Genomic DNA, 21,452 nt, shown 5'->3' on the forward strand with positions numbered 1-21,452 from the left:
GCAAGCAAATAGCGTTCTGAACTGAAGTCCACAAAGAGTCCGTCTCCAGACCCTCAGATCAACGCAGAGCGGAGCAGTGAGCTGAACTGGTGTGATCCCCCCACCCCGACACCCTGACCTTTTCAATCGGGCCCATGCCTAAATCCTCGTACAAACATCGGAATCAGTCTCTCCGATACGCTCTGAGGCCTGGGCACTGCCGCCTCGGTTCAGCTAAATGGTATCCGAGCTTCCGGTTCATCGGTGATGGGCCCACTGCCTCACCTCGCCTTGGCTCTGCAGCATTGAATTGTCCCCAGGTTCAGTTACAGACTATTGCTTGCGATGATCATTTGCCAGAAAAAGAGACTTTAATAAAGTATTTAGTTGTTTTCCTTGTTTCTTCGGCCGCTGGCCAGAAGTCTCCGAGACTCACCATCGCCATTTTAAACTGTTTTATGCATTATGATTCTGACTCTGACCATCAACCACCCATTTAGACTGACTCTAACTTAATCCCATTTTGCCTGCCCTTCAGGTATTAAGACCATAAGATAAAGGGGCAGAATTAGGCTATTCAGCCCTTTGAGTCTGTTCTATCATTCCATTATGGCTGATTTACTATCCATCTCAACCCCATTCTCCTGGCTTCTCCCTGTAATCTTTCACGCCCTGACTAATCAAGAACCTACCAACCTCTGCTTTAAATATACCCAATGACTTGGCCTCCACAGCCGTCTGTGGCAAAGGTTTCCACAGATTCACCACCCTCTAGCTAAAGAAATTCCTCCTCATCTCTGTTCTAAAGGGACTCCCTTGCATTCTGGTGTGAGGATTGGTGAGACGATGGGACGGGAGGTTGGGGGGTGGGGGGAGCGGCTGTTCTTGTGCCTTGTGTAGACTGGGACCTGTGTGAGGGATTCTGGCTGGAACAGGCTGCCAGGGATATTTTCTGCCCTGGCCCCATCTCTGGCTGGAGATTACAGAAGTATTAAACCCCTTTTGCTGCGAAGAGGAGGCGCCACTCTGAAGGAAGTTGGCCTGCCATGGCAACAGCGCTCCTGCGGGTCCCGGCTCGTTAACCGTTTCACCGCCAGCACTGCGACCACAGCTCACCAGTATGCGGTGAGCATGCTGGGAGGCCCAGCCGGGCGTTCAAAGCTGCTGCTCAAGACTTACTGCCACAGGAAATGTCACTGAGCTGGGAGGAGGGCGGTCTGCTGCTGCCTACCTCCACCCCCACCATATCCACTGCAGTCTTTCATGTTCCAACCCAAACCTCCCATTCCACAGTCAGTCAGACACAGCCAGGTTTGTTGTCACTAACACATGTCATGAAATCTGATGTTCGCAGCAGCAGTGCACTGCAATACGTAAAATATGCTGTGAAATATTCATGGTTTTATTATAATTTATACATATAAACATCTATATACATACATATTTTTGCACTAATTATTCGATTTATCGCGCTACAGCACGGAACAGGCCCTTCCGCCTCTTCAAGCCGTGCCGCCCAGCAACCCCGATTCAACCCTAGCCCTAGTCACGGGACAATTTACAATGACCGATTAACCTCCCGACCGGTACGTCTTTGGACTGTGGGAGGAAGCCGACACGTTCCGCGGGGAGAGCATGCAATCTCCTTGCAGGCGGCGGTGGCGGGAATCGCCTGCACTGTAAGGCGTTGCGCTAACCGTTATCCTACCGTGCCGCCCCAAAGCAGCCCAGAAAAGGGAGCAAAGAAATTGGGAGGTAGGGTTCATGGGGCCGCTGTCCATTTAAAATCCAATGGCGGAAGAGACTGTTCCTAAAACATTGAGTGTGTGGCTTCAGGCTCCTGTACCTCCTCCCTCATAAGACCAGGATATAGAAGGCCATTCAACCCACTGAACCTGCTGTACCATTCCATCATGGCTGATTTATTATCCCTCTCAACCCCATTCTCCTGCCTTCTCCCGTAATCTTTGGTGCCCTGACTAATCATGAACCTATCAAACTCTGCTTTAATTATATGCAGTGACTTGGCCTCCACAGCCTCTTGTGGCAATGAACTCCACAGATTCACTCAGCAGCCTCTGGCTGAAGAAATTCCTTCTCATCCCCGTTCTAACTACATCTCAGTGTGGTATGGTAATTGTCCCGTATCAGACCGCAAAGCACTCCAGTGGGTGGTGAGAACTGCCCAGCGGATTATCGGTACCCAGTTGCCCACCATTGAGAACATCTACCATAAACGCTGCCTGGGCAGGGCAAAAAGCATTATCAAGGATGCATCTCACCCTAACCATGGACTTTTTACTCTCCTCCCATCCGGTAGGCACTACAGAAGCCTCCGCTCCCGCACCAGCAGGCACAGGAAGAGCTTCTTCCGTGAGGCTGTGACCCTGCTGAACCTCACATCACAGCGCCAAGCAGTATTGCACCCATATTGTAATGTCTCAGTACTTTTATATTTGTGTGCTGTAGCACTTACTTTTTAACCACAGTTATTTTGTAAATAATACTATTCTTTTGCACTTCTGATCAGATGCTAATTGCATTTCATTGGATTTGTTTCTGTACTCGGCACAATGACAATAAAGTTGAATCTCATCTAATCTAATGTAAATAAAACGTGGCTATTCTGACACTATGTCCTCTAGTCCTGGACTCGTCTACTATAGTAAACATCCTCTCCACATCCACCCCATCTCGGCCTCTCAATATTCAATAGGTTGCAATGAGATCCCCCCTGCCCCCTTATTCTTCTAAACTCCATCGAGTACAGACCCAGAACCATCAAACGCTCCTCATACATTAACCCTTTCATTTCCAGAATCATTCTCATGAACATCCTCTGGACTCTCTCCAATGCTAGCACATTTTTCTTAGGTCAGGGGCCCAAAACTGCTCACGATACTCTAAGTGCTGCCTGAACAGTGCTTTATAAAGCCTCAGCATCACATCCTTGCTCTTGTATTCTAATCCTCCTGAAAAGAATGCTAACATTGCATTTGCCTTCCTAACTCAACCTGCAAGTTCACCTTTAGGGAATCCACCTCTGAATTTGAATTTTCTCCTCACTTAGAAAATAGGCTACACCTTGATTCCTTCTACCAAAGTGCATGACCACACACTTCCCGATATAGTATTCCATCTGCCACTTCTTTCCCATTTTCCCAATCTATCCAAGTCCTTCTGCAGACTCCCTGCTTCCTCAACACTACATGCCCCTCTGCCTATCTTTGTATCATCTGCAAACTTGGCCACAAAGCCATCACTTCCATCATCCAAGTCACTGGTACATAACGTGAAAAGAAGTGGGTCCCAATACTGACCCCCTGCAGAGCACCACTAGTCACCGGCAGCCAAACAGATTGGCCTTCTGCCAATCAGCCAATCTTCTAACCATATTCAAATCCCTCCTGTATCTTACCATGGGTGCTTATCTAGTTAAACATCCTTACGTGAAGCACCTAGTCAAAGGACTTCTGAAAGTCCAAGTACATAACATCCACCAATTCTCCTTTGTCTGTCTGCCTTTTACTTCCCCAAAGAATTCCAGCAGATTTATCAGGCAAGGAAACTTTAAAGAAACCATGCTGACTTTGGCCTACTTTATCATCTGCATCCAAGTGCTCCAAAAACTCATCTTTAATAACGGACTCCAACATCTTCCCAACCACTGAAGTCAGGCTAACAGGCCTATAGTTTTCTTTCTTCTGCCTCCCTACCTTTTTAAAGAGTGGAGTGACATTTGCGATTTTCCAGTTCTCTGGAAGCATTCCAGAATCTTGGGATTCTTGAAAGATCAAGAAATGTCTCCACAATCTCTTCAGCCACCTCCTTCAGAACTCTGGTGTGTAGTCCATCTGATCCAGGTGACTTACATACAGTACCTTTTCAGCTTCCCAAGCACCTCTGTAATTCCCTTTACTCCACCAAAATATCGATACACCTGACTTTACCTTCTCCCTCTCAAAATGCAGGGCAAATTCTATCATTTCATGATCACTGTCTCCTCAGAGTTACTTTACCTTAAGCTCCCTAATCAGACCTGGTTCATTACACAACACCAAATCCAGAATCGTGTTTCCCCTAGTGGGCTCAACCACAAGCTGTTCTAAAAAGCCATCCAAATTCTTTCTCTTGGGATCCAGCGCCAACCTAATTTTCTCAATCTACCTGCATATTGAAATCCCCCATGATTATTAGAACTTTGCCCTTTTCACATGCCTTTTCTATTTCCCATTTTAATTTGTTGCCCACATTCTGGCTGATGTTGGAGGCCTGTATATCACTCCCATCAGAGTCTTTTTACCCTTACAGTTTCTTAACTCTACAAGGATTGGGCATTTTCTGATCCTATGTCACCTCTTTCTAAAGATATAATTTCTTTTTTTTTTTGACCAATAGAACTACCCCACCCTCTTTGCCTACCTATATGTCCTTTCAATACAATGTGTATCCTTGGATATTAAGCTCCAAATTATGATCTTCTTCCAGCCACAACTCGGAGATGCCCACAATTTCATACCTGCCAATCTCTAAATGCGCTACAAGATCATCTACCTTATTCCGTATACTGCGTGCATTCAAATATAACACCTTCAGTCCTGTATTCATCACTCTTTTTGATTTTTTTTCCATTACACTTCAACTCATCCCACTGACGGCAATTTTGCCCGATCATCTGCCTGTCCTTCCTCACAGTCTCACTACACACTGCATTGACTTGTATACCAACTGTCCCATCCTGCACCCTATCACTCCAGTACCCATCCCCTGCCAAATTAGTTTAAACCCTCCCCAACCATCTAGCAAACCTGCCCGCAAGGATATTGGACCCCCTCGGGTTCAGTTGTAGCCGGTCATTTTTGTACAGGTCATACCTTCCCCAGAAGAGATCGCATTGATCCAGAAATCTGAAACCCTGTCCCCTGCACCAGTTCCTCAGTCACACATAGCAGTACTGGCTCTGTAGTGGACTGTGTTCGCTCCTCAACCTGTTACTTTGAAACACTTTTACATCCTTCTCATGTCAGGAGAAGAAGTGCGGGCTGGGACAGCACCAAAGTTAAAGTCAAGTTTATTGTCATCTGCACAAGTCTATGTGTATATAGAGCCAATGAAAAACTCTTTGCAGCATCATCACAGGCCCAGAGTATCAGATAAGCAGCATTCACAAAGAATAACATCAATTATACATAAATTATGGTCAATTTTTATGAGAAGGTACTCAATTAGAGCAAAATTGTGTTGACATTGGAGAGGATTCAAAGGAGATTCACGAAAATTATTACAGGATTGAAAGGCTTGTCATACGAGGAGCATCTGATGGCTCTGGGCCTCTGCTGAGAAGAACGAGGATGGGGGGATCTCATTGAAATCTATCGAATGTTGAAAAGCCTCGAAAGTGTGCATGTGGAGAGGGCACATCCTATGATGGGGGAGTTTAAGACCAGAGAACACAGCCTCAGGATAGAGGGGTATCCTTTTAGAAAAGAGATGAGCAATTTCTTTAGCGAGAGAGCAGTGAATCTGTGGAATGCATTGACACATTGGCCTAATTTTGCTCCTATATCTTTTTTTTAGCGTGTGCCTGTGTGCGTGCGTGTCTGTGCATGTGCGTGCGTGCGTCCGTGACAATGGATTTTTCATGGCTTTTTACAAGGTGTGGAACAAGAGAGACTGTGGCGCGCCACTCCTCACACAGACATTTTCGCAGTATTTTCCCTTTATTTTATGAGGTCGAGTTGCAATCTCGACACTCAACCCGGCACAGATGGAGAGCGTACTCGGGAGCGGACCCGACTGGTTTCGAACTCGGGAACCTCTGCTCCCGGGTCCGGTGCCGATGTCGTTGCGCCACCAGCCGGCCCAATTCTCCTATATCTTACGGTCAATATTGCAGCAAAGTCGTCACAGTGTTCCAGTGCTGCATCTATTAAGGCTTTTCCAGTTGGTTCAAGAATCGAATGGTTGAAGGCAAGTAGCTGTTCTTGAACCTGATGGTGTGAGATTTCAGGCTTCTGTACCTCCTGTACAATGGTAGCTGTGAAAAGATGGCATGGTCCAGATGGTGGGGATCTTTGACGATGGATGTTGTCTTCTTGAAACAGAGTCTCCTGTAAATACTGCCGATGTTGGGGAGGAATGTGCCTGGAATGTATAGGGCAGAATCCTCCACAATCTGCGGCTTTGAACGGGCATACCAGACTGTGATGCAACCAGTCAGGGCATTTTCAAAGGTACATCTGCACAAGTGGGAGAGTAGATGGGATAAACAACACTGGGTGTCTAGGTGAAAGTTTGGAAGAAGGGAAGAGGATGAAGTTTTTGAGGAACAGGGGAAGAGTTAGACGGTTGGAAGGACTGCAACAAACTTTAGTTCCAGTACTGTCAAAGTATGAAAAAGAGAGTGTGGGAGAATGTTCTAGAGGTGTTTGATGTCAGAGAACTCAAGGAACTCAGACAAGTTATCAGTAAAAGCTACCCGTATTGACAATGACGTAGCCATCCGGAGTCAAAGGTTGCTCAATTCTCTGTAAGTCAGACTGGTTTACTACCTGCTGAAAGTAATTGATTTAATGTGCATGACTTATTTTTAACCATCCCCCAATCACTTTCTTGAAACAATACAGTGGATTCCACTTAATTGGGCCATCAGCTAATTGGGGCAGCTGTTTATTTAGGACAACTCTTAAAGAACAGCAACTAAATTGAGAAAATAGCCAGAATTCCCTTTGCTTATTTGGGACACTATGCTGCTTAATTAGGGCAGGTCACTAGTGTCAATCGCGTGCACTTGCGTGGCTGTTAGACACTACACTGTGCTTCAAGCAAACAGTTTATAAATAACATCAATTGTGTGTGTCTGTGTTCAAAAGGCAACAATGTTTTGTCACTGTTAGTTGGTGAGAAATAAGCAGTAGGACAATTCGGAACTGTTTTGCTCACTGTGGTTTCAAGCATTGAGAATTGGAGATGCCAGAAATGGCCGGGAGTGAAAATGAAACAATTTCCCTACTTCAACAAGTTAGGAACTACGAAGAATTTGAAGGTATCAACAATCATCTTGAATGCAATGTAAATAAAGATTTGGAGGATGTAATCATCGACAGCATTGTATGAAGGCAGTCCATTATCTGCACTAGGTGTCTGCACTGATTTTGTTCATTTACAATCAGAAGAATGCAGCACGGATGAATTCCTCTGACAATAACTATTAGGAACTAATGCACAGTTGATTAGTACTGTAGTAGTATTGATAGTGTTCTAATTTGTCTGTATTTCATTTAAATACATCATTTTTTACGTAGTTTGTCCTTTTTTTTTATAACTTTGTAACTATTTCCACAACACTTTGGCTAATTGAAGCAGGCACTTAATTGGGCCAAAAAGTACTGGTCCCAAAGTGTCGCAATTAACCAGAATCTACTGCATTTTGCTTTTATTGGGAGATGTTCTTTGAGTTTCTATTTCCTCCACCTATTACAATCCATGTTTAGAAATTAGTTACAGGCCCTTCAGCCCAGAATGTCTGTGCTGGCCACGATGTCAACGTACACTTATCCCATCTGCCCGCACATGGCCTATATCCCTCCATTCCCTGCCCGTTCACGTGTCAGTCTAAATGCCTGAATAGACTAAGGCACTTTTCCACCTCAAAATAATTAGCTTGCACACACAAAATGCCAGAGGAACTCAGCAGGTCAGGCAGCATTTGTGGAAAGGAATAAAGAGTTGACATTTTGGGCCAAGACCCTTCATCAGGATGAAGTCCTGATAAAACATTCCTTCCATAGACACTGCCTGACCTACTGAGTTCCTCCAGCATTTTGTGTGTGTGCTGCTCTGGATTTCCAGCATCTGCAGAATCTCTTGTGTTTAGATTACACATAGCTGTCCATAAATACTGCGATTGATGGAATAGTCACACAAGTAAACAGGAAGAGAGGGAAGCTGGAGGCTGGAGGCAGTAGGTGATGAGAGAATCAATGGCCAAACAACATTTTTCCATTATACATATCTTATTAAAATCAGCTAGAGGTTTATGTAGAGTCTCACAGATCTCCCAACACCGTTGTTAGATGCTGAAGGCTATAAATGGTCTAACTATTCCAATAAAAAGCCTCGTACACTCGTTTAGTTTCTTGGAGGGAGATCTATTTGCGAGGTCACCTCCTCCCATAAAACTAAACAGCCACAAGACATTTTATTGGAGATCAGAGATTCGGACTGTAGATCACCGGGGAGAGACAGAAAAAGAGGCAGAAAGTCTCAGAGAGAGAGACAGAGAGAATCTGTGTGTGTGTGTGAGAGAGAGTGTGTGTGGATGTGTGTGTGTGTATGTAAGAGAATTATATGTGTGTGTGAGAGAGTGTACGTGTGAGTGAGAGTGTGTGTCTGCGAGAGAGAGTGAGTGAGAGAGTGTGTGTGTGTGTGTGTGTGTGTGTGTGTGAGAGAGTGTGTGTGTGTGTAAGAGAATTATATGTGTGAGTGAGAGAGTGTGTGAGAGAGAGCAAGTGTGTGAGAGAGACAGTGTGTGTGAGAGAGAGAGTGTGTGAGAGAGAGTGTGTGTGAGTGAGAGAGTGTGTATGAGAGAGAGTGTGTGAGAGAGAGTGTGTGTGAGAGAGAGTGTGTGTGGATGTGTGTGTGTGTATGTAAGAGAATTATATGTGTGTGTGAGAGAGTATACGTGTGAGTGAGAGTGTGTGTCTGTGAGAGAGAGTGAGTGAGAGAGTGTGTGTGTGTGTGTGTGTGTGTGTGAGAGATTACAGCTCAGTATTCCCCATATATTACCAAGGGGCTGCTGCAGAGTGACAAAGTGGGAAGTGCTATCTGCTGTCTATTTGGGGTCACGCTGAGGCCCCATTTGCTCTGTCAAAGATCCATTGGAGTTGTTTCAAAGCTGCTATTTGGGCTCTGGAGCCTTTGGACTATTTGAGGATGTAAAAGTGTGAGTGGGATTTGAACCTGCAGACTTCTGCCTCAGAAATAAGTAGCCAAACAAATGTGTCACAAACAATACTTCTTATGGTAGAAAATTTCATATTCCAGAAAATAAGTCAAAGTTCGTTAATGGTAGTCACAAATCCAGCGAATTGGTCCAGAGTATTCATGAACTTTGGGGAACAATCTGCCATCTTTTCCCAGGCTGGTCTAAGTGTGACCCACTGTAAAGATTGGGTTCGTTTGTCACGTGTACATTGAAAGAAACAGTGAAATGCATCATTTGCGTCAAATCAAATCAGCAAGCATTGTGTTGGGGGCAGCCCACAAGTGATGCCCACAACTCATTAACCCTAATCTTTGGGACGCGGGAGCAAACGGAAGCACCCAGAGGAAGCTCACACAATCACGAAGAGCACATACCAATTCCTTATGAGCAGCAGCTGGAATCGAACCTGGGTCGGTGATCACCGACACTGAAAACCAAAGCACTAACCGCTTTGCTAATGCGCCGCCCCAACGGAATTGACTGTTAGCTGCCTCTTCAGGTCAGGAATCTGAATCAGGTTTAATATCACTGACATATGTCGTGAAATTTGTTATCTTTGCGACAGCAGTAGAATGCAATACATAATGATAGGAAAAAAAGTGAATTACAGTAAGTATGTGTATTAAATAGTTAAATTAAATAATTAGTGCAAAAATAGAAATTATAGAAGTAGTGAGGTAGTGTTCATGAGTTCATTGTCCGTTCAGAAATCAAATGTCAGAGGGGAAGGAGCTGTTCCTGAATCACTGAGTGTGAGCCTTCAGGCTTCTGTATCTCCTTCCCTGACTGTAGCAATGAGAACAAGGCATGACTTGGGTGATGGTGGTCCTCCAGAAAGAGTGTGATCTCCCGATGGCCTCTCACTTCAATTCTACTTCCCATTCCCATTCCAACATTTCAGCCAATGGCCTCTTCTACTGCTGCAATGAGGCCACACTCAGGTTGGAGGAACAACACCTTATATTCCGTCTGGGTAACCTTCAACCTAATGGCATGAACATCGGTTTCTCCACCTTCTGGTAATTGCCTCCCGCCATTCCCTGCATTCCCATTTCCCTGTCTCACCTTTTCTCCTTCCCTGCTCATCACCTCCCTATGGTGCTCCTCTCTCTCCCTTTCCTTCTACCCTCTCCTATCAGATTCCCCCTTCCTCTCCAGCCCTGTCTCTCTTTCACCAGTCAACCTCCCAGCTCTGTACTTCACCCCGTCCCCCTCTCCCTGTTTCAGCTGCCACCGACCACCTCGCAATTCTCCCTCCCTCTCCCCACCCCACCTTCTTGCACTGACTTCTCATCTTGTTTTAGTCATAGTCATACTTTATTGATCCCGGGGGAAATTGTTTTTTGTTGCAGTTGCACCATAAATAATAAATAGTAATAAAACCATAAATAGTTAAATAGTAATATGTAAATTATGCCAGGAAATAAGTCCAGGACCAGCCTATTGGCTCAGGGTGTCTGACCCTCCAAGGGAGGAGTTGTAAAGTTTGAGTGGCCACAGGCAGGAATGACCTCCTATGACGTTCCGTGCTGCATCTCGGTGGAATGAGTCTCTGGCTGAATGTACCCCTGTGCCCAACCAGTACATTATGTAGTGGATGGGAGACATTGACCAAGATGGCATGCAACTTGGACAGCATCCTCTTTTCAGACACCACCGTCAGAGAGTCCAGTTCCATCCCCACAATATCACTGGCCTTACGAATAAGTTTGTTGATTCTGTTAGTGTCTGCTACCCTCAGCCTGATGCCCCAGCACACAACAGCAAACATGATAGCACTGGCCACCACAGACTCGTAGAACATCCTCAGCATCGTCCGCAGATGTTAAAGGACCTCAGTCTCCTCAGGAAAACAGAGACAGCTCTGACCCTTCTTGTAGACAGCCTCAGTGTTCTTTGACCAGTCCAGTTTATTGTCAATTCGTATTCCCAGGTATTTGTAATCCTCCACCATGTCCACACTGACCCCCTGGATGGAAACAGTCCTGATTAAGGGTTTCAACCCAAAACATTCACTGCTTACTCTTTTCCATAGATGTGACCTGGCCCGTGGAGTTCCTCCAGCATTTTGTGTGTGTTGCCAGAATTCCAGATGCCCATCTCCCAGCCTCTCTTCTCTTAACCCAGCCCCTCAGGCTCCACTCACTCGCCCTGGCTTTTTTCTGTCTCTCCGATTCCTGCCTACTCTAGTTCCCACCCCCCTGCTGCCTCCGGCCTCTGACCTGTGTCAGTTTGCACTGCCAGGTGCTTCCTTCCTGACTCTGCCTCCACCTTCTTCCTGCACAGGAGAAGCCTCCTGGTTCTCTGATAGGGTTGCCGCAAGGAGCTGATTATTCCATTCCGACCCAAATGTTTAACAGGAGAGTTTAAATTACTACAATCTGTGCTGGTGGTTGAGACTGATTATACTGGTTGGCCTATTCCACTAATCAACCCAAGTCAACTTTATCTTCTGACAGCACTTGTGTGGTGCCTGCAAACCATTGTTGTGTGTTCCCAGTGCCATCTTGAAACTACTCTGCAACTTATGTTACAGTCAGGTTGGAGGAACAACACCTTATATTCCGTCAGGGTAGCCTCCAACCTGATGGCACAAACATTGACTTTGTTAACTTCTGTTAATGCCCCTCATCCCTTATTTTTTTTTCCCCTTTTTTCTCTCTCTGTCCCTCTCACAATAACTCCTTGCTTGCTTCCTCTGGTGCTCCCCTCCCCCTTTCTTTCTCCCTAGGCCTCCCGTCCCATGATCTTCTCCCTTCTCCAGCCTTGTATCCCTTTTGCCAATCAACTTTCCAGCTCTTGGCTCCATCCCTCTCCCTCCTGTCTTCTCCTATCATTTTGGATCTCCCCCTCCCCCTCCCATTTTCAAATCTCTTACTATGTCTTCTTTCAGTTAGTCCTGACGAAGAGTCTCGGCCCGAAACGTCGACTGTGCTTCTTCCTATGGATGCTGTCTGGCCTGCTGCGTTCCACCAGCCTTTTGTGTGTGTTGCTACAACTTATGTTCTCAGTTTGTTTATTTGTTATTTGTTTTTTTCTTGTGTTTCAAATGTTCCAAGGTTCATTTATTATCAAAGTATGTATGCAGTACACAACTCTGAGATTCTCCTTCTCCAGATAGTCACGAAACAAAGAAAACCATGAAAGGCAGTTCAAAGAGAGACAGAAAACCCACCCCCTCCCCATACAAAAATAAAGGCAACAGGAACATCAATTCCTCAACCCCCCAACACAAAATACAATAAGAACATCGAGCCCCAAATCCCCTTCCCCCGCACAAAAACACAATAGCAACATCAACCCCCCCAAACGCCTCCCCTGTACAAAAAAAACAAGAACGCAAAAATATAAAAACCATAAGACTGAAAAAGTCTGCACAGTTTATCTTCTTTTTGACATTAGTTGTTTATCAGTCATTGTCAGTGTGTAGTTCTTCACTGATTCAATTTTATTCGTTTCCTCGTTTTTACCTTCTATTTCTTATTGTAATTTATAGTAGACTGTACTGCTGCTGCAAAACAACCAATTTTCCTTTGTTCGTCAGTGATACCAAACCTCTTTCTGTTTCACAGTCACTGGAAGTTTGTGAAAGTTTTTAGCCCGGGGCGTCTCTGTTGATTCCAGACAGTTCTCATTCCTTAACATTGGGGTTGTGGCCCATTCTGGTCAAAGCCTTTCAAGTTTGCTTTTGACAGCACAGACGACTAAAGGAGAGGCCAACAGTTACGCTGTCAATGATCCCCCACCTTCCAGGCCACGCTGTCTTATTCTTGTTTTATTTTATTGAGATACCGTGTGGAATTGGCCCTTCTAGCACTTTGAGCCACGCTGCCCAGCAATGCCCCGATTTTAACCTTGGCCTAAAGACTGGACCGTTTACCCCTCACCTACATTTTGTAAAACAGTGAGTTAGCTTCCCTCTCCCGCCCCCCACCTTTCTCAACAAGGCTAGACTAAGCCACTGTATCAGTGTCAAATTAACCTGTGAGATGATTTAAAGCCTTCTGCAGTGTCGTCAGGACCCAGAGGCACAGCAAGTACAGGTTTATTTATAAGACGGTACAGAACTACTTGTAAATTGAAGGCCTTGGTGCTGATTGAATGTTGCACACTCTCTGAAACTGTTACGTAGGTTGGGAAGCAAGTACAACTCATGGGTAGAATAGCCTAAATCCGCTCTCGTGTCTTATGGCCCCGTGGCCTTATGACTGCCAGCTGTTAGGAACACAATATAGACACACACACACACACACACACACACACACACAGAGGAAGCATTGCGTTCTCCTTGTGACTGTGTGACTTTCATAATCAGAATCAGAATCAGGTTTAATATCACCCGCATGTGACGTGAAATTTGTTGTCTTTGACGTAGTAGTACGATACCATACATAATAATAGAGAAAAAAGTCATAGTAGTCATAGTCATACTTTATTGATCCTGAGGGAAACTGGGTTTCATTACAGTTACACCAACCAAGAATAGAGTATAGATATAGCAATATAAAACCATAAATAATTAAATAATAATATGTAACTTATGCCAGGAAATAAGTCCAGGACCAGCCTATTGGCTCAGGATGTCTGACTCTCCAAGGGAGGAGTTGTAAAGTTTGATGGCCACAGGCAGGAATGACTTCCTATGACACTCAGTGTTGCATCTCGGTGGGATGAGTCTCTGGCTGAATGTACTCCTGTGCCCACCCAGTACATTATGTAGTGGATGGGAGACATTGTCCAAGATGGCATGCAACTTCCATCTTGGAAGATGGTAGTCTGATGGTAGTGATGAGAAGAGAGCATCGGCTGGGTGGTGGGGGTCCTCACCTTTTTGAGGCATCACTCCTTGAAGATGTCCTGGATACCACAGAGGCTAGTGCCCACCGTGATGGAGATGACTAAGTTTACAACTCTCTGCAGCTTACTTCGATCCTGTTCAGTATCTCTCCCCCCACCCCCACCCCCCATACCAGACGATGATGCAGCCAGCAGTTAGAATGCTCTTCACAGTACAGCTGTAGAAACTTGCAGGTGTCAATATCCTAATGATATATAACTGCTGCTGTGTCTTCTTTGAAGGTGTATCAATATGTTGGGACCAGGTTAGATCCTCAGAGATATTGACACCCAGGAACATGAAGTTGCTCACTCTTTTCACTTCTGATCCCTCCATGAGGACTAGTGTGTGTTCCCTCATCTTACCCTTCCTGAAGTCCACATCAGTTCTTTGGTCTTACTGACATTGAGTGCAAGGTTGTTGTTGCTGTGACACCACTCAACTAGCTGGTATATCTCACTCCTATCCAGCCTCTTATCACCATCTGAAATTCTGCCAACAATAGTTGATTTGTCAGCAAATTTATGGATGATATCAGCGCTGTGTCTAGCCACACAGTCATGGGTGTAGAGAGAGTCGAGCAGTGGGCTAAGCACGCATCCCTGAGGTGTGCCAGTGTTGATTATCAGCGAGGTGGAGATGTTATTTCCGATAGACACAGATGGTGGTCTTCCAGTGAGGAAGTCGAGTATCCAGTTGCAGAGGGAGTTACAGAGACCCAGGTTTTGAAGCTTTGTGATTAGAACTGTAGGAATGGTTGTGTTAAACACTGAACTGTTGTCAATAAACAGCAGCTTGACATAGGGACTTGTATTGTCCAGCTGATCCAAGGCCGTGCAGAGAGCAGTGAGATAGTGTCCGCTGTAGACGCATTGTGGTGATAGGAAAATTGCAATGGGTCCAGATCCTTGCTGAGACAGGAATTGATTCTAGTCATGACCAACCTCTCAAAGCATTTCATCACCATAGGTGTGGGTGCTACTGGACGATAATCATTAAGGCAGCTCACCCTGCTCTTCTTGGGCACTGGTATGATTGTTGCCCTTTTGAAGCAGGTGGGAACTTCCGACTGTAGCAGTGAGAGATTGAAGTGCCTTTGAACACCTCTGCCAGTTGGTTGGCACAGGTTTTCAGAGTCCTACCAAGTACACCAACAGGGTCTGACGCCTTGCGCGGGTTCACCTTCTTGAAAGACATTCTGACATCAGCCTCTGAGACAGATCACAGGCTCACCGGCTGCTGTAGGGATCCTCATTGCTGTAGTTTTATTCTCCCTTCTAAAGCAAGCATAAAAGACGTTGAGCTCGTCTCAGAGTGAAGCATCAATGCCATTCATGATGTTAGGTTTCACCTTGTTGGAGGTAATGGCCTGCAAACCCTGCCAGAGTTGACGTGCATCCAATGTCACCTCCAACCTCGTTCAGATTTGTTCCTTTGCTCTTGAAATAGCCCTCCATAAGTCTTAGCTGTTTTTTTGTACAGACCTGGGTTACCAGGCTTGAATGCCACAGATCTAGCCCCCAGCAGACTACCAACCTCCTGGTTTATCCACAGCTTTTGATTTGGTTATGTACAGTACGTTCTCATAGGCACACACTCGTCCTCACAAGTTTTAATGAATCAGAGATAGCTGTGACGTACTCATTCAGACTCGAAGATGAATCCCTGGATACGGTCCAGTCCTCTGACTCGAAGCAGTCCTGCGAATGCTCCTGCACTGTCATTATCCATACCTTCTTGGTCCTCACTGCTGCTGCTGCAGTCTTCAGTCTCTGCCTATACTCAGGGAGGAGAAGTACAGCCAGGTGATCAGACTTCCCGAAGTGTGGGAGTGGGATAGCACGGTAAGTGCTCTGAATGGTGGTGTAACCGTGGTCCAGTGTGTTGGTTCCTCTGGTACTACAAGTGATTGGCTGGTAATAATTATTTAGAGATTTTTTCAAGCTGGCCTGGTTAAAATCCCCCAAGATGATGGGGAAGGCATCAGGATGCGCTGTTTCCTGCTTGTTGATTACGTCGCTCAGTTCATCTAGAGCCTGTTTGACACGGGCCCGAGGTGCGATCTACACCATTACTGAGCTGATGGCTGAAATCTCTCCCGACAGTTAAAGGGACAACATTTGATCGCGAGACGTTTCAGGTCGGGTGAGCAGGACAGAGACAGCACGTTAACGTTTGTACACCAAATGAGTTGATCATAAAGCGTACTGCACCTCCTCTGCCTTTGAGAGGCTCAGCAATCCTATCTTGGCAGTGAATTGTGAACCTGTCAAGCTGTATTGCAGAGAACAGAATAGCAGCGGATAACCAAGGTTCTGTGAAACAAAAACATGCAACAGTTTTAAATGTCCCTCTGGTACAGCAATCTAGCTCTTTGATTTTATTTGCCAGAGACCGTACATTTGCCAGCAAGACTTTCCTCTGAGTGTTCCAGTTTCCTCCCAAGTTCCAAAGACGTACAGGTTAGGGTTAGTGAGTTGTGGGCGTGCTATGTTGGCACTGAAAGCTTGGCAACACTTGCGGGCTGCCCCAAGTACACCCTCAGACTGTGTTGGTCATTGAAACAAACAACACATTTCGCTGTATGTTTCAACGTGCATGTGACAAATAAAACTAATTTATTCCCATTTTTTTCTTTGCCCTTGTTTAAATACCCATTACATTCCGACAAGTGGGACCATGGCCTCCTCTACTGCAATAAAAATTGGTGCGTGCAGACGAACAGCACTTGGTTCACACAGGAGATTCTGCAGATGCTGGAAATCCAGAGCAGCACACACAGAATGCTGGAGGAACTCAGCAGGGACGGGCGGCGTCCTGCTGATCAGGAGTCCTCATGAAGGGTCTTGGCCTGAAAAGTCAACTGTTGGCTTCTCTCCATCGAGGCTGCCTGACCTGCTGAGTTCCTCCAGCATTTTGTGTGCGTTACTCTGGATTTGGGATTTTGGTGAGCACCTTAACAATGATGTTATGATGCTTCCTCGTGTAGAGCTTTAGCACAGTGCATTGCATACTTGAATCATAGCCCGGTATTGTAGTCATAGTCATACTTTATTGATCCCGAGGAAAATTGGTTTTCGTTACAGTTGCACCATAAATAATAAATAGTAATAGAACCATAAATAGTTAAATAGTAATATGTAAATTATGCCAGTAAATTATGAAATAAGTCCAGGACCAGCCCATTGGCTCAGGGTGTCTGACCCTCCAAGGGAGGAGTTGTAAAGTTTGATGGCCACAGGCAGGAATGACTTCCTATGACGCTCTGTGCTGCATCTCGGAGGAATGAGTCTCTGGCTGAATGTACTCCTGTGCCCACCCAGTACATTATGTAGTGGATTGTAACAGCAATGCCCTTGAGCGACAAAAGCTAACGAACACGGCCCAGTCCTTCATAGGTAAAGACCTCCCCGTAACTGAGCACGTCAACACGGAACACAGTCGCAGGAAAGCAACACATTGTATTATCTTTTGCACATTGGTTGTTTGTCCGTCTTGTTGGGTGTGGTCTTCCAACGATTCCATTGTGTTTCTTTGTGTTTACTGTTAATGCTCGCAAGAAAATGAATCTCATGTTCATAAAAGAACCCATACCTTACTGTAAGTACAAGCCTGATCCAGTTTTAGAGTCGGAGTCCCACAAATTATATTACGACCGATCCGTTATTACAGATGGGACAATCCATAATAACCGTACAGATAATGTGGCACGGTAGCGTAGCGGTTCGCACAACGCTTTACAGTACTGGTGACCCCGATTCAATTCCCGCCACTGCCTGTAAGGAGTTTGTACGTTCTCCCCATGACTGCGGGGGTTTCCTCAGGGTGCTCCAGTTTCCTCCCACAGTTGGTAGGTTAATTGGTCATTGTGAACCGTCCTGAGATTGGGCTAGGATTAAACCGGGGGATTGCTGGGCAGTGCAGCTTGAAGAGCCAGAAGGGCCTATTCCGCTCGTATCTCAATAAAAAAATAAAATTAATATACTAATACAGGATAAACAAGCAAAAGCAACCAGAAATATGCTGAACTAAAAGAGGAAACTGAAAGACTATGGAACATGGACAAGGGTATACGTTGTCTCAGTAGTAATATCTACAACTGGTATAATTGCAAAGTCACTACGCAATAGCATTAAGTAATTAGGCCTACTCAGCAATATTTATGTAAATATTCAGAAAGCCAAAATACTAAACGCCATTAAAATAGTCCGAAAGTTCCTAGCAATTGAGAAATGAATGTTGTTGGCCATGCCTGTACCTCGGGTTTTACCAGCTTGAGCTGAGAAAAAGTAAATAAAAATAATAATAAATAAGCAATAAATACTGAGAACATGAGATGAAGAGTGAGTCCATAGGTTTCACTATGGATGCACTCTCCATAGTGGGAACATCGGCTGAGTGAAGTTATCCCCTCTGGTTAAAGCGCTTGATAGATGAGGGGTAATAACTGCTCCTGAACGTGGTGTTGTGGTGCTCCTTAGCCTTCTGAGGACGTAGGAAGGTGCTTTCTTGGTCTACATAGTTGGGCCAGGAAACGCTGATGGTATTATATACTTCTAAGGACTTTGATCTCCTCTGCTCCTCAAAGAGGTGCTAAGAGATCCTCTTGACATCATCTCAAAGAAGAATGGGGGAATTGTGAAAGAAGTTGAGGTTCTGTGCTTCCTTCTGTAGCGACATCAGCTGACATCTTTGTACTCAACCTGCTGGAATGGGATTTCAGCTGACTGCTTTCTGAAATAATTGTGGAATGCAGGATGACCATTTTGTTTCAAATAAACGTGCTTCTTTACCTTTTTAACACTTCCAAATAATTTAGAAGTGTTTATGTGTGGATACTTGACTTGTGAAGTTTTTGTTGAGAAGAGAAAGTTTCTTGGATCAGGGAAGAGCTGAGGGAATAAAGTTCCTTTATCTTACAAACAACTACAAGACTTGGCAACACACACCTTCATCAGAGAGAGGCCCATCTCTTAGCAACTTATGTGATTCAGACAGAGTTGAGGGAATAAATTCCATTTAGCCTGTCAAAGTTTCCACTTGTGCTTCCACAGTCCTGAGCTGTGATCGTAGCCAGGTACTGCAAGCTCTGTCCAGCCTCCCCAATCTCAGGCAAAAGGAACTGGAGGACCCAGCTTTCAAAGGTTCAAAAGGTTAATTTTATTATCAAAGTATGTACACAAAATACAACTCTGGGATTCATCTTCTCCAGATAGTCATAAAATACAGAAAATCATAGAAGCAGTTGAAAGAAAGACATCAATCCCTGCCCACATGAGAAGAAAAATAAGCAAAAACTCACAAACCCCAAACCCCACCCCCTCCCTCACAGACAAAAACTAACCGATCTCCCAAAGCCCCAGCCCGCAAATCCTCAACTAGAAAGAATGAGCAAGAACACAATAAAACATAGAACTGACAGCGGCCTGTATGAATTACAGTCCAATTCATAAATCTCAGAATTTTGATAACATTTCCGAGAGCATCGGGACTCCAAGGACGGCGACTCGAACCAGCGGCTACGATCACTGTCCTGAGCTGTGATTGACCCAGATGCTGAAATCTCTGTCCAGCTTCCCCAATCTTAGGCAAAAGGAACTGAGAGATATCAAGATGCAGACAACCCCTCACTAATTACGGTCCTTCAGGATTCTGTCTGATTACGCTTGATCTTCTCCTTCTTCTTGAGCCCATCAGCCCTATGTGGGCACAGGCTGCCAACAGCAGCTCACCAGTATCCTTGGTCCTGGACCGAAGGCTGACTGGCTCTGGGCTTTCGCTTTCACCACGTGACTCCATACGCCTTCCAGGACATCTGATCCTTCCTCTCCCGGGGACGAAGCCCTTGGAACTTCTGCTGGCATTCCTGAGCTCTGGGTTTTTACTGGATGGGGTTGCTAGCCCGTGCCCACCCTCCTCCTTTCGTAGTCGGGGCTGGGACGTCCACGACAGAGCAGTCTGCTCATGCATGCATCATTAAAATGTCTGTCTCCTCTCCTTGTATTCTCTCTTCATAGAACATAGAACAGCACATTACAGGCCCTTCGGCCCACAATGTTGTGCCGACCCTCAAACCCTGCCTCCCATATAACCCCCCCACCTTAAATTACTTCATATACCTGTCCAGTAGTCTCTTAAATTTCACTAGTGTATCTGCCCCCACCACTGACTCAGGCAGTGCATTCCACGCACCAACCACTCTCTGAGTAAAAAACCTTCCTCTAATATCCCCCTTGAACTTCCCACCCCTTACCTTAAAGCCATGTCCTCCTGTACTGAGCAGTGGTGCCCTGCGGAAGAGGTGCTGGCTATCCACTCTATCTATTCTCTGTACACCTCTATCATGTCTCCTCTCATCCTCCTTCTCTCCAAAGAGTAAAGCCCTAGCTCCCTTAATCTCTGACATTCTCCCTCACCTCTCACATTCTCCATCTCTTCCTACCTTTCACTGTTCTTTAACTTCTCTTTCTGCCTCTCACTCTTCCTGTTATGGAGCCTCAGAGCAAGGATACAGGCCCTTCGGCCCAACTAGTCCATGCTGACCACAGCACCCACTCAGCAAGGTTTAGATTTGCTCACTATTAATCACAGGTACATCAGAACAATCTGTGCAGTGTGCCGTTTGCATTAACACCCCGAGCATGTGCTGGGGGCAGCCCGTCAAGTGTTGCCACACGTTCCGGCACCAACATAGCATGCCCACGACGCTCAGCAGAACAACACAAACAGCAACAGCAAAGCAAGCCCACACACTCAAAGTTCAAAGTACAAAGAATACATTATGCAACCTTGACATTCGTCTCCTTACAGGCAACCACAAAACAAATACCCTCTAAAGAACCCATTAAAAAGAAGACCATCAAACAACCAATTGGCAAAAAGAACAAAAAGCAAATCGTGTAAACAAAAAGAATAAGTGCCTATTGTCTTGTTTATTAATTATTGTACTGCCCTGCACTGTTTTGTGCACTTTTTGTAGTCCTGTGCAGGTTTGTAGTCTAGTGCAGTTTTTATGTTGTTTTACGTAGACCAGTGTAGCCTTGTGCTGTCTCACATAGTCTAGTGTAGTTCTGTGTTGTTTCATGTAGCACCAGGGTCCTGGAGGAACCTGGTTTTGTTTTTACTGTGTACTGTACCAGCAGCTTATTGTCGAAAATGACAATGAACTTGACTTGACTTGACCTGAGCAACACACATCAAAGTTGCTGGTGAACGCAGCAGGCCAGGCAGCATCTCTAGGAAGAGGTACAGTCGACATTTCGGGCCGAGACCCTTCGTCAGGACTAACTGAAGGAAGAGTTAGTAAGAGATTTGAAAGTTGGAGGGGGAGGGGGAGATCCGAAATGATAGGAGAAGACAGGAGGGGGAGAGATGGAGCCAAGAGCTGGACAGCTGATTGGCAAAAGGGATATGAGAGGATCATGGGACAGGAGACCCAGGGAGAAGGAAAAGGGGGAGGGGGGGAACCCAGAAGGATGGGCAAGGGGTATAGTCAGAGGAACAGAGGGAGAAAAAGGAGAGAGAGAGAAAGAATATGTGTATATAAATAAATAACGGATGGGGTACGAGGGGGAGGTGGGACATTAGCGGAAGTTAGAGAAGTCAATGTTCATGCCATCAAGCGGAAGTTAGAGAAGTCAATGTTCATGC

General features: G+C 45.4%; 1 protein-coding gene across 2 annotated transcripts in view; it reads left to right on the forward strand.

The window, feature by feature from the left end:
* Positions 1-21,452, forward strand: part of LOC140204753 (tetraspanin-4-like) — a 76,326-nt gene that overhangs the window by 9,332 nt on the left and 45,542 nt on the right. Inside the window, exon 1 of one of the 2 annotated variants that reach the window (XM_072271512.1) lies at positions 15,581-15,646. The exons of the other annotated variant lie outside the window; for it this stretch is intronic. The gene's annotated coding sequence lies outside the window, so the exon portion shown is untranslated. Of the gene's footprint in view, positions 1-15,580; positions 15,647-21,452 lie in introns of those variants that run through there. 2 annotated transcript variants of the gene reach the window in all.

Source organism: Mobula birostris, chromosome 11 (assembly GCF_030028105.1).
Source record: "Mobula birostris isolate sMobBir1 chromosome 11, sMobBir1.hap1, whole genome shotgun sequence".
Lineage (NCBI taxonomy): Eukaryota > Metazoa > Chordata > Chondrichthyes > Myliobatiformes > Myliobatidae > Mobula > Mobula birostris.